Raw genomic sequence first — 12107 nt, forward strand, 5'->3', positions numbered from 1 at the left:
ATTTGTGCTTAAAAAAAAAAATTAAAAAAAAAAATTTTAAAGCAGTAGCTATATCTGAGCTTTCCTTTTATCCCTAAGTCCCTAACACATTTATTACATAGTAGGTACTCACTAAAGATTTGATAAATAAAAGAAGAATATTTTAAACTATACCCACTGATTGAGCCCAACCTAGCTAAACAAACATTGACTGAGTACAACCCTATAGTCAGATGTCCTGTTTCTACTTAGGAGGTAGAGTTTCAAAGATAAACAGTACTCACCTCCTGCCCTGAAGGGAACGGAAGAAACAAAAATCCACCTTCTACCAGATGAATAGTATTCACTTTCTGCCCTCAAGGGAGCCAAACAAACAAAATCCACCTTCTCCCAGAATCTACCTTTCCTCTGCCCTCTGCAGTATCAGAGAACTTGTGGACGCCATTTTGAATACATGCTGGAAATGTCTGAAGCCATGTCTCTGCTAATCTTTGAGACTTAACCAGAAGTTGGAATAGGGGCTCCTTTAGCTCATAACAGAATGAGGAGCTGGGGGAGAGCTGTTTTCATTTACACTTTAGGAATGTTAGGTAAATTATGTTTGGCCCCCAAGATTCAAGTTTTGGAAGGCATGTGGAATCAAATACTCACTATGCTTTTTTATAACCCAGTTTTTTCTCTTTCCAGTTTGCCTTGGGTATCTTGGGTTAAACAACACGGATATTCTGAAAACAAGGAAGATGCCTGAACAAAATCAACACTTAAAGAGGACTCAAAATGCAGGGAATTAGAGAAACATGATAAACACAAAGTAGTAATGTTATTACCAAATAAAAGGACGAGAGATAGGTGTCCTTGGACTAACATGGGCCGCAAGAAGTCTCTGGCGCTGAAAAATCTTTAGGATGTAAAGGATGCGTCCTAAAGCAAGAGAGTAAGTTGCAGAAAAAGTTGTCAGACTGTTGTCCAATAATGATCATGGAAGAGGGGCAACGACCACCATGGTACTGAGGACTGGCTATGCTCGCACAAAATAGGGAAGTTTATTAGGTCTGTTCCTGGTCTGGACAGAATATCCAAAAAGGCTATCAAATCTCCTCTTGTTCAGATTCTAGGCTCACCATGTAACTTGCAAGGGTAGAAAGATATTTTTAAAAAATAAACAACCTTTTAGAACATATGTATTTTCTAATATCTCTTGGCCTTTGCTCCATTCATTCAGCCAGGTCACTCTGTATTCATTGCCTCAAGTAAAGGACGACCCCAAAACAAACAAACAAACAAGGTCAATTTTTGACCTTGTTGTTTTAAAAGTCTCTCTCTCTTAGCTAGAGTAACAGAAAGAACTCCTGTGCATTTGGAAGAACACAGCGTAAATAACACCAAAGCTTCCTACCTCCATGACTAAATCTCCCTAGGCGAGGAGGAGGAAGCCTTTGGAGGAGAATCAAGGAGTGTGGCAAAGTTACAAACATTTAGAAAAGGAGGGCTGTATCACGCTCAGCATAGCGATGGGTCAAGGGGACACAGACCTCCCACATAGTCTTGAATGGTTCGTTCACAGAGAGGATCTCAGAAAGGAACTCAGAGAGGTGGCCAATATCTCAGAAGAAATTCACTTGAAATTTACAAAGGTCATTTACTAGCAAAATGTCTGGCATATAGTGGAAGCAAATAATTATTGAGTGTGAATAGAGTCATATCTGGCAATACTATGCTCTTTCAGATACTATATCTGGGGACGAGCCCTTGATAACAGTGACTGAATTAAGATACCAAGCCAGCACGATGGGGTGTGGAAAACTGTGTATCTGTGAGAAATGCTATCAACTAAGCAGGGAAAAGTAGAACTATATTATATTTAGGTCTCCACTTTGCTATCTGTTATATAGCTGCTGTGAGATCATGGTTTCTCTGCACCTAGCTTCACTCTGATCTGTCCGCAGTTCATGCTGTACAGAACTGGACTTACAAGTCACGGACACCATTCTTATTTCTCTCCGAGGCTCCACTGGATGGAAATAGCCATTAGGAGATGACTAGGGAGTAACCTGCGGGGCCCGCTGGTGCTACCTCCTGCTCAGTAAGAGGCTTGCCCTAATTTTAGGATTTTAGATGCAGTGATCAGCACCTAACAGATAGCTGGATATGATGGCTGAGCCTTTTAGTGCCTTCATGTGTCATAGGCAAGTTGACAAGGTTAAGATAGTTCTGTTTAATGCCATTTTTGAAATCAGTGTGGCTCTGGCAAACTCTGAAAGCTTGAATCTTACATAATCAAAATGCGGAACAAAGCTCCTTCCTCGATTTGGAATAGTGCTTCTATGGAATCTATAAGTGTGACATACTTTAAAAATCTGACATATAACTGAAAGCATGCAGAAAAGATGCTATGTAAATCAAAACATACATAAAAAGCTCCTGATAAAACTGCTGCTAAGGGAAACCCTGTATTTATTTTTATTTATAAATAAATAAAATTATTATTTATTTTGTATACAAAATAAATCACTTTGTATACAGAATTTCTCCCTTTCCTTCTTCTAGAAGATACTCTCCAAGGGGAGGGACTGTGTATCCCCAACTTTTGAACTCCAGTGTCCAGCTACAATGTTTGGCATAATAGGTGCCTGGTAGGTACTGAATCAGTGTTTAGTAACAAACCTAAATAACCAGCCATTAATGTATCTGTTTTCTAAATTTTTGATATTTCAAGGTTTTCCTTAAACAGAGTACTCAGAATATTTTGGAATATTTCCTTCAGCTTGGGAGAAAATATTATTTTTAGAAAAATGATGGTGGAGGTGCATATTTCCTGATCAGGACAGTAAAGAAGAGAGAATCATATACCTAACCAGAAAACCAAGACCTGATTACATATAGCACTTCTGCTAGACCACCCAAGTGGTCTATCACTTTTGGAAGAAAAAAAAGGGTGGTGTAAGTTTCAGCACAAAGACGGAACTACTCATTTCTGCTGGTGGACAAGTCTGACGAAAGGCTCCTTGGAGAAGGTGGCTGTGAGGTGTTTCTGGAAGATGAGAAAGTGCCCCTCAGGGGATCAGGAAGAGGCAGGGTGGGCACACACAGGCTAAGGGAGCACGGTGAGGCACAAAGGTGTGGGAATATGATGTTTGAGGGTGTGCAGAGCTCAGGATACCTAGAGTTTGAGGATCAGTGAATACTGAGGAAAGACATAAATCTGGAGGGGATAAAGAAATAACCCAAAACTTACAGGGTTTTATAGGTCAAATTATGGATAGACTTTATGGAATAAATAATGGAGGTACTCAGTTTTTGAGTCTCCAGTAGAATCTCATGGTTAGATTTATGCTTTAGGAAGATCACTTTCAGCAACAGAGAAGACAGACTGTAAACCAGGAGGCAGGAAGAATCTTAAAGATACAATTATGGTATTCCCATAGGAGGTGCTATGAGTGTAAACCAAGGTGTTCAATAGCAGGGGATGAACAGGAGAGAAGGGAACAGCTAGGTTCAACTTCCTTAATTAAGTAAGTAGAATAAATGGGACTTAGGTTTGAAAGATAGGGAGCAGGAGGGGGTAGGAAGGTTTCCTAGTTTATTGCTTGAGTAATTGAAGACATCAAAGTATAATGCACAGAGCTGGGGAATATAGAAAATAGAGCAGGTGTTGCTGGAAGTATATTAAGGACAATTTTATACATGTAAAGTATGGGGTACATATATGCTATCAAGGTTGATATTAAGATTTGTGAGGGGACGACAGAGGATGAGATGGCTGGATGGCACCACGGACTCGATGGACGTGAGTCTGAGTGAACTTGGGAGTTGGTGATGGACAGGGAGGCCTGGCATGCTGCGATTCATGGGGTCACAAAGAGTCGGACATGACTGAGTGACTGAACTGAACTGAACTGAACATTATTTCAAGCATAATATGAACAGATTATGGATGGAGTTTATCAAGACCTGAGAATAGCAGTGCTTTAGGGGTAGATGGAAAATGAGGTGCCTCTGAAGCAGGATGAGAACAGTCAGAGAAGTGAGCAAGAAAAACGGAAAAATATCTTTTCATTTTCTCCTCAACAAAGATTTTAAAAAGTGACCTAGAGAAAGAAAGCTTAAGAAATCCCAACTAACTTTGTGAATAGGCTTGTTAACAGTTCCTTTTCCTTTAGACTAGCAGGTTATGAGAGAATGACATAAGAATGCTTTTTTTTTTTTCCCTTAAGAGAGAAATGTCTATTTGACAATCATTCCTATTGATCATTTCTGAATCAATCCCCAAGAAATTCACAATTTTTCGTGACAATAATGAAGTGAAATGCCATATAGATAGATGGATATGAGTATCTCTATTTGCATATAGTCATCACCGTGTGCTTATAATATATACATTATATATTTATATATATACATACATGAAATATTTATATATATATATATAATATATATATATATATTATATATATATATATATACACACACACACACACACACACACACACACATACATCCCCACCTCATAATATTGGGTTGGCCAAAAAGTTAGTTTGGGTTTTTCCATTAGATGGTGCAGGAAAATCCAAATGAACATTTTTGGCCAATCCAATAGTAACTGTTTTGACTCTTCCTAATCATAATGTGATGAAATGTACTAAGCTCAGATTGTTAATACCCTCCTCTTACTTCAGGGTTAAAGATGCCCCTGACAAAAGAGTCCATTACACCTTCCAGACATTAAGTGACAAAGAAAAAATATCAAACATAAAAAAGAAAGTAAACTAATATTTATTCTGAATCTATTATGAGGAAAAACTATTCTAGGTTCATTAGATCCAGTGTGCCTTTAATTATCTTGCAAACTGCACTGGCATTGGAGATTCCACAGATTCCACGGATAATCACAGGTGACAACTGTGTGGGTAACACAGTTTTGTGAGGATGACAGTTAGGGTGCCCTCGGCTTCAGACCTGCCTCATCGCACTGTTCCCTCCTCTCAATTTCAGAGCAACCACTCCATGCTTAACCTTAGCCCTGTTTACAACACTGGCTCTATAATCAGAACTTATAAAGGATTTGTGAAAACTAATCAGACCTGTCTCTAGACTTCTCATATAAGGATTTCAGATGGGTTGCTAGATTCTTGTTTTAATAAAGCACCACAAGTAATTCTGATGTTGAATGAGTCCTGGAAATCACTGACTGCTGATACTCTCAGGACTTCCAGAAAGCATCTGCTTGTGTACTCTAGAGAGCCATTAAAAACAGACTGCCTAAAAGACCTTCACATTCTGTTACCCAGATTCTGGAAGCTTAGTAATCACTACCAGTAACAAACTTAAAAGGCTTTTTTTGTGTGTGTTTAAATCTCTAGGAAGATCGTAAAGCTTGACAAAATTATAAGATGGTTGCTAAATAACCAAAGCAGTGAAGGAAGATATTCAAAAGAAATCAGGATCTGGAAGATGTAACTGCATGCTCATGTTCATTTCATCCTTACCATTTCACAACAGCCAAAACAGGTAAACAATACAATGTCCATCCATGAATGAATAGGTAAAGTGTGGTATATACATATAATGGAATATTATTCAGCCTTAAAAAAGAAGGAAATTTTGTCATAGGTCACAACATAGATGAATGTAGAAGACAGTCTGCTAAATGAAATAATATGGCCTCACAAGGACAAATACTGCATGATTTCACTTGTATTAGGCATCTTAATCTGCCAAACTCATAGAAGTAGACAATAGAATGGTGCTTACCAGAGAGTTGAGAAGGGGGAAATGGAGTTATTGTTCGATGGGTGCTAGTTTCATTTGAATAAATAGATGAATAAATTCTAGAGTGCAATAACATGGTAATGCATACTTTAAAATATATTAAAAGGATAGATTTCATGTCGTGTCCTTACCACAAAACACACACACATACACAAAAGAACAATTTTGGAGATTATGGATATGCTTAGTATTGACCTTGACTGTGGTGACATTATATGCATATGTTCAAATTCATCAAAATACATACATTAAACAGGTGTAACTTATGCATATCAATTATACCTCAATGAAACTTAAAATTTTTAATATTATTTTGATTTGCATAAAGCAAATTGAAAAGGAGTTATGATTGATTTTAAGCATTCCTGCATATTAGATTCACACGTCCTAAGCTGAACTACCGAACTTCATCCTTAAAATTGTTTGTTTAGATCTAATTTCTACTCAGTTAATACAGGATTTTAAATTTTCACTAAGATGCTTGTATTCTGTCTTACTCCTTAAAGGCATACTTACTTGCCTGTATACTCTTGAATTCGTGTTCTCTGCCTAATTATGGTTTGGAAAGTGCTTTGGGCAGAGAAATAATGCTAGCAACCCATCACCAGGAGGGGTGTGTACTCAGATTTGCTTTCTCAAGGACTGAAGTAGATTTCTATTGATTCACCTCTTTGAACCAGGTTCATCACTGTGTGTTCCTCAGTCAATGATGCAAGATAGCTAGCAAAGAGATGTAAAACAAACCTTTAAAGGAACACGTTGCTCAAAAAGCACCAGTAAAACACCAGCTACATGTCAGACACCATTCTAGGTGGCGTTAGTACGAAGAAAAACAGAACAGAGTGCTTGTCCTTGAAGCTCTTACAGGTGGTCTGGGAGACAGTCATGATACACAGATCAAGCATGAATGTGGTGAATGCCTTAGCAGAATGATGAACATGATGCCAGCATAGCGGAGAGGAAGTGGAAGCAGTGCCTAGTTCTAGGGAGGTCAGCAAAGATTTCATAAAATAGATAACACTTAGGTTGTATCTTGAAGGTTGAGTTGGACTATATTTAGTTCCTGCTAATTTTTATTGCTTTTTTTGTCAGCTGTAATAAACCAGGATTTCATTTGTTAAGTATGAAATGCATAGTCTCACATTTTTAAACAACCTCACTCTCTTTACAGTGTCACAAGGTAATTTCCATTAGATCAGAGATCTAACTTAAGCTAACAAATGATTACCCTTCACACTTGAGTAAAGATAGGAGCTTAATTAAGGAGACTGATAATAAGCAGCTGCAATATATGGATGGCATTTTACGTAGGAAAATCAAGACCTTAAGTAAGGCACCAAGAGAAAAAGACATGCTATAACTTTTGTTTCTAGACTTAAATCTTGTCTGATTGGCATTTTCAGTATGCATTTAGGTTTATTTCACCGTGGTAAATAGATTAATGCCACCCCTTCTTCCCCTGCAAAGACATCCATGTACTAATCTCCAGACCTTTAAATATATTATTTTACATTGCAAAAGGGACTTTGCAGACATGATTAAGTTAAGAAGCTTGAGATGGAAAATTTATCATTATCCTGGATTAGATATCTAAGTGAGTCCAATGTAATCATAAAAGGATTTATAAGAGGGAGACAGGAGGGTCTTAATCAGAAAAGGGGGTGGGATGATGGAAACAGAAATTGGCGTGGTGCATTTTGATTGTGGAGGAAGGAACCACAAACCAAGGAATGCAAGTGCCCTCTAGAAGCTGAATAGAGTTACTCCTGAAATCTCCAGAAGGAACGTAGCTTGGCCATCACTGATATCAGTTCAGCTCAGTTCAGTCGCTCAGTCATGTCTGACTCTTTGCGACCCCATGGACTGCTCACTCAAACTCAGGTCCATCAAGTCGGTGATGCCATCCAACCATCTCATCCTCTGTTGTCCCCTTCTCCTCCTGCCTTCAATCTTTCAGATACCACTGATATCTATCCCTGTAAGACCTGTTTCTGGCTTCTGTTGTCAGGAAATTTAAGCTAACAAGTTTGTGTTGTTTTAAAGCACTAAAGTGAAAGTGAAGTCACTCAGTTGTGTCCGACTCTTTGCGACCCCATGGATGGCTCCTCTGTCCATGGGATTTCCAGGCAAGAATTCTGGAGTGGGTTGCCATTTCCTTCTCCAGGGGATCTTCCCAACGCAGGGATTGAACCCAGGTCTCCCGCATTGTACACAGATGCTTTACCATCTGAGCCAACTAAGTTTGTGGTAATTCATTATAGCAGCATAAGAAAACTAATACATTTGCCGAATCCATGGAAGGACAATCAAATTAGAACTGTTAGCCTGGAAAGCCATATAATCCTCATCTCTTATATAATTTCTACATGAGACTTCAAAGATTTCCTGAAGAGACTAGGGAGAAGGCTGCTCAGTCCTGGTCATAACTCATCCTCAGTAAAGCTATTTCATCCCTGCTCTTTTCTTGAGAATTTTCAAGAAGTATGCTGATGTTAATTACATATTATCTACCCTTTGGGCTCCTTACCCACTTTTCCTGTAAAGAATAACTGGGCTTGCCAGGTGACTCAGTGGTAAAGAATTCACCTGTCATTGCAGATGCCAGAGGCACAGGTTTGATCCCTGGGTCAGGAAGACCCCCTCGAGGAGGAAATGGCAACCCACTCCAATATTCTCGCCTAGAGAATGCTATGGACAGAGGAGCCCGGCAGGTTACAGTCCATGGGGTGGTGAAGATTTGGACATGACTGAACAACTGAGTACACACACATGTAATGTGATGGATAAACCAACTGCTCCTCATCTGAATAAGGTTATCAGATTATCTGACAACTTTATGGGACAACCAATGGCATAATGACAGTCACAAGACATTGAAATGACTAATATAATCATGAGAGTTGTATCTCAAAGACATTACCCTAATGGCCTTATCTATAAGTTCAAAGAAATTGTCATTTTTGTGTGCGGTGTTAGAAAGTGATCTAGTTTCATTCTTTTACAAGTGGTTGACCAGTTTTCCTAGCACTCAAAATGGATTAAAGATCTAAATGTAAGACCAGAAACTATAAAACTCCTAGAGGAGAACATAGGCAAAACACTCTCTGACATAAATCACAGCAGGATCCTCTATGATCCACCTCCCAGAATTCTGGAAATAAAAGCAAAAATAAACAAATGGGATCTAATTAAAATTAAAAGCTTCTGCACAACAAAGGAAAATATACGCAAGGTGAAAAGACAGCCTTCTGAATGGGAGAAAATAATAGCAAATGAAGCAACTGACAAACAACTAATCTCAAAAATATACAAGCAACTTATGCAGCTCAATTCCAGAAAAATAAACGACCCAATCAAAAAATGGGCCAAAGAACTAAATAGACATTTCTCCAAAGAAGACATACAGATGGCTAACAAACACATGAAAAGATGCTCAACATCACTCATTATCAGAGAAATGCAAATCAAAACCACAATGAGGTACCACTTCACACCAGTCAGAATGGCTGCGATCCAAAAATCTGCAAGCAATAAATGCTGGAGAGGGTGTGGAGAAAAGGGAACCCTCCTACACTGTTGGTGGGAATGCAAACTAGTACAGCCACTATGGAGAACAGTGTGGAGATTCCTTAAAAAATTGGAAATAGAACTGCCTTATGACCCAGCAATCCCACTGCTGGGCATACACACCGAGGAAACCAGAATTGAAAGAGACACATGTACCCCAATGTTCATCACAGCACTGTTTATAACAGCCAGGACATGGAAACAACCTAGATGTCCATCAGCAGATGAATGGATAAGAAAGCTGTGGTACATGTACACAATGGAGTATTACTCAGCCGTTAAAAAGAATTCATTTGAATCAGTTCTGATGAGATGGATGAAACTGGAGCTGATTATACAGAGTGAAGTAAGCCAGAAAGAAAAACACCAATACAGTATACTAACACATATATATGGAATTTAGAAAGATGGCAATGACCACCATGTATGCAAGACAGGAAAAAAGACACAGCTGTGTATAACGGACTTTTGGACTCAGAGAGAGAGGGAGAGGGCGGGATGATTTGGGAGAATGGCATTCTATCATGTATACTATCATGTAAGAATTGAATCGCCAGTCTATGTCTGACGCAGGATACAGCATGCTTGGGGCTGGTGCATGGGGATCACCCACAGAGATGTTATGGGGAGGGAGGTGGGAGGGGGTTTCATGTTTGGGAACACATGTAAGAATTAAAGATTTTAAAATTTAATAAAAAATAAAAAGAAAAACACCAATACAGTATACTAACACATATATATGGAATTTAGAAAGATGGCAATGACGACCCTGTATGCAAGACAAGAAAAAAGACACAGCGGTGTATAACGGACTTTTGGAGTCAGAGGGAGAGGCAGAGGGTGGGATGATTTGGGAGAATGGCATTCTATCATGTATACTATCATGTAAGTATTGAATCGCCAGTCCATGTCTGACGCAGGATATAGCATGCTTGGGGCTGGTGCATGGGGATGACCCACAGAGATGTTATGGGGAGGGAGGTGGGAGGGGGGTTCATGTTTGGGAACACATGTAAGAATTAAAGATTTTAAAATTAAATAAAAAAAAATTAATTAAAAAAAACAAAAAACAAAGAAATTGTCAAAGCACATGTGAAAATATGGAAATTCTAAACTCTAGCAAAAACTAAACCTTGGCTTGTGCCATTCTTCCTAGGGACAAGAGCCTTGATGAAAATTCTTGGTTTCAACAACCCAATCACCACTGCCAAGTTTCTCAGTCTGTTTACTAAAAATATTACTGTGGTATCAGGTACATAAGACTGTTAATGAAATTAAAAGATTCTAGGAGGGCATGCCTTTTTGTGATGAGGTTTTATAATACAGAGTGAAGTAAGTCAGAAAGAGAAAACCAAATATCATATTTTAACGCATATATGTGGAATCTAGACAAAGGGTACAGATGAACCTATTTTCTGGGCAGGAATAAAGATGCAGACACAGAGAATGAACACATAGATGTAGGGGTGGGGAAAGGGAGTGGGATGAATTGGGAAATTAGGATTGATAAATATACACCACCATGTGTAAAATAGATAGCTAGTGGTATACAGTGCAGGAGCTCAGCTCGGAGCTCTGTGATGACCTAAAGGGGTGGAACTGAGAGAGGTGTGGGAGGAGGCCCAAAAGGGAGGAGATCGATGTGTACATACAGCTGATGAAATTCACTGCATAGCAGAAATGAACACAACATTGTAAAGTAATTATACCCCAATAAAAAAAAAAGGACATGGATCAAAACAGGACATTATATTTGTTTGTATGGATGGCTGGAAAGGACAGTAACTGTATGCTTCACACAAATATCATTATATGTTAATATTTCTGTAGTTATTTATTTGCCAAATAATGTGCTAGCAACTGGAGCTGAAGCAGTGGTTAAGAGAACTTGCCCCTGGCCTCACCAACGTAAAGTCTAAAGGAGAAGACAAGAGAGCAGCGTGAAGGGCTCTGAAGGGTCTAAAAGAGGAACAAAGGGACTTCAAAAGTAGGGGGAAGTCATAATTCCCTCCCCTTTCATTTGCAGTCCATCCTCTCTTACTCCTCGACATTTTCCAGAACTTCATGCTTCAGACAGAGTCCCTGAAAATGAGAGAGTTTAAGCCACTTTCCCAAGAATACAGAGCTATTATAATAGTATAAGTAGCTCCTTTTAACATAGCAAGCTATCACCTCATTATGTTGGCTGATAAAAAATAAATTGTATTTAGTCATCAAGGAAATGAAAAAGTCTTTTCAAAGGGAAAATATAACAAATCCGCTATAAATCAACATTCTCTATAGAGAACTGGAAGAAGAGAGTGATGATTTTTCTTTTTGCCACTGACTCCCTACTCATTCAAAGAAGGGTCCACCAGGCTAAAGCCTGTTATTTATCCCTTGGTAACACAGCGAAGATTAGAATTCCAGTTTTTCCAGAGACAGAAGGAAAAATCAATGTGTAGTTTTAATGTTGGGTCACATTTGTAAACTATGAATTGCCAGTTTTTCACTGTTCATCAGCATGCATGTGGAGCTTCCTGCAAAGTAGTAAGAATGACCCCTCCACAAAACTGCAGTTGTGAAATGTCTTGTGCACCTTTGGTCTTGGCTGCACGTCTGGTTTTTCTAGGTTCTCAGCCCCAGGGTGAGACAGCCCGGAGTCCCTCTGGGTCTCTGTCAGTCACCACAATGACCATAAGTCAACAAGCAAAGAGGCTGTTTCCCTAATGACTCCATAAAACACCCATTCCCTCACAAACAGGATGAAATATCTGGTTCAATTAGATGCTTAAAAAGCACCAGATATTTAC

The sequence above is a fragment of the Capricornis sumatraensis genome, chromosome 8, assembly GCF_032405125.1.
Source record: "Capricornis sumatraensis isolate serow.1 chromosome 8, serow.2, whole genome shotgun sequence".
NCBI lineage: Eukaryota > Metazoa > Chordata > Mammalia > Artiodactyla > Bovidae > Capricornis > Capricornis sumatraensis.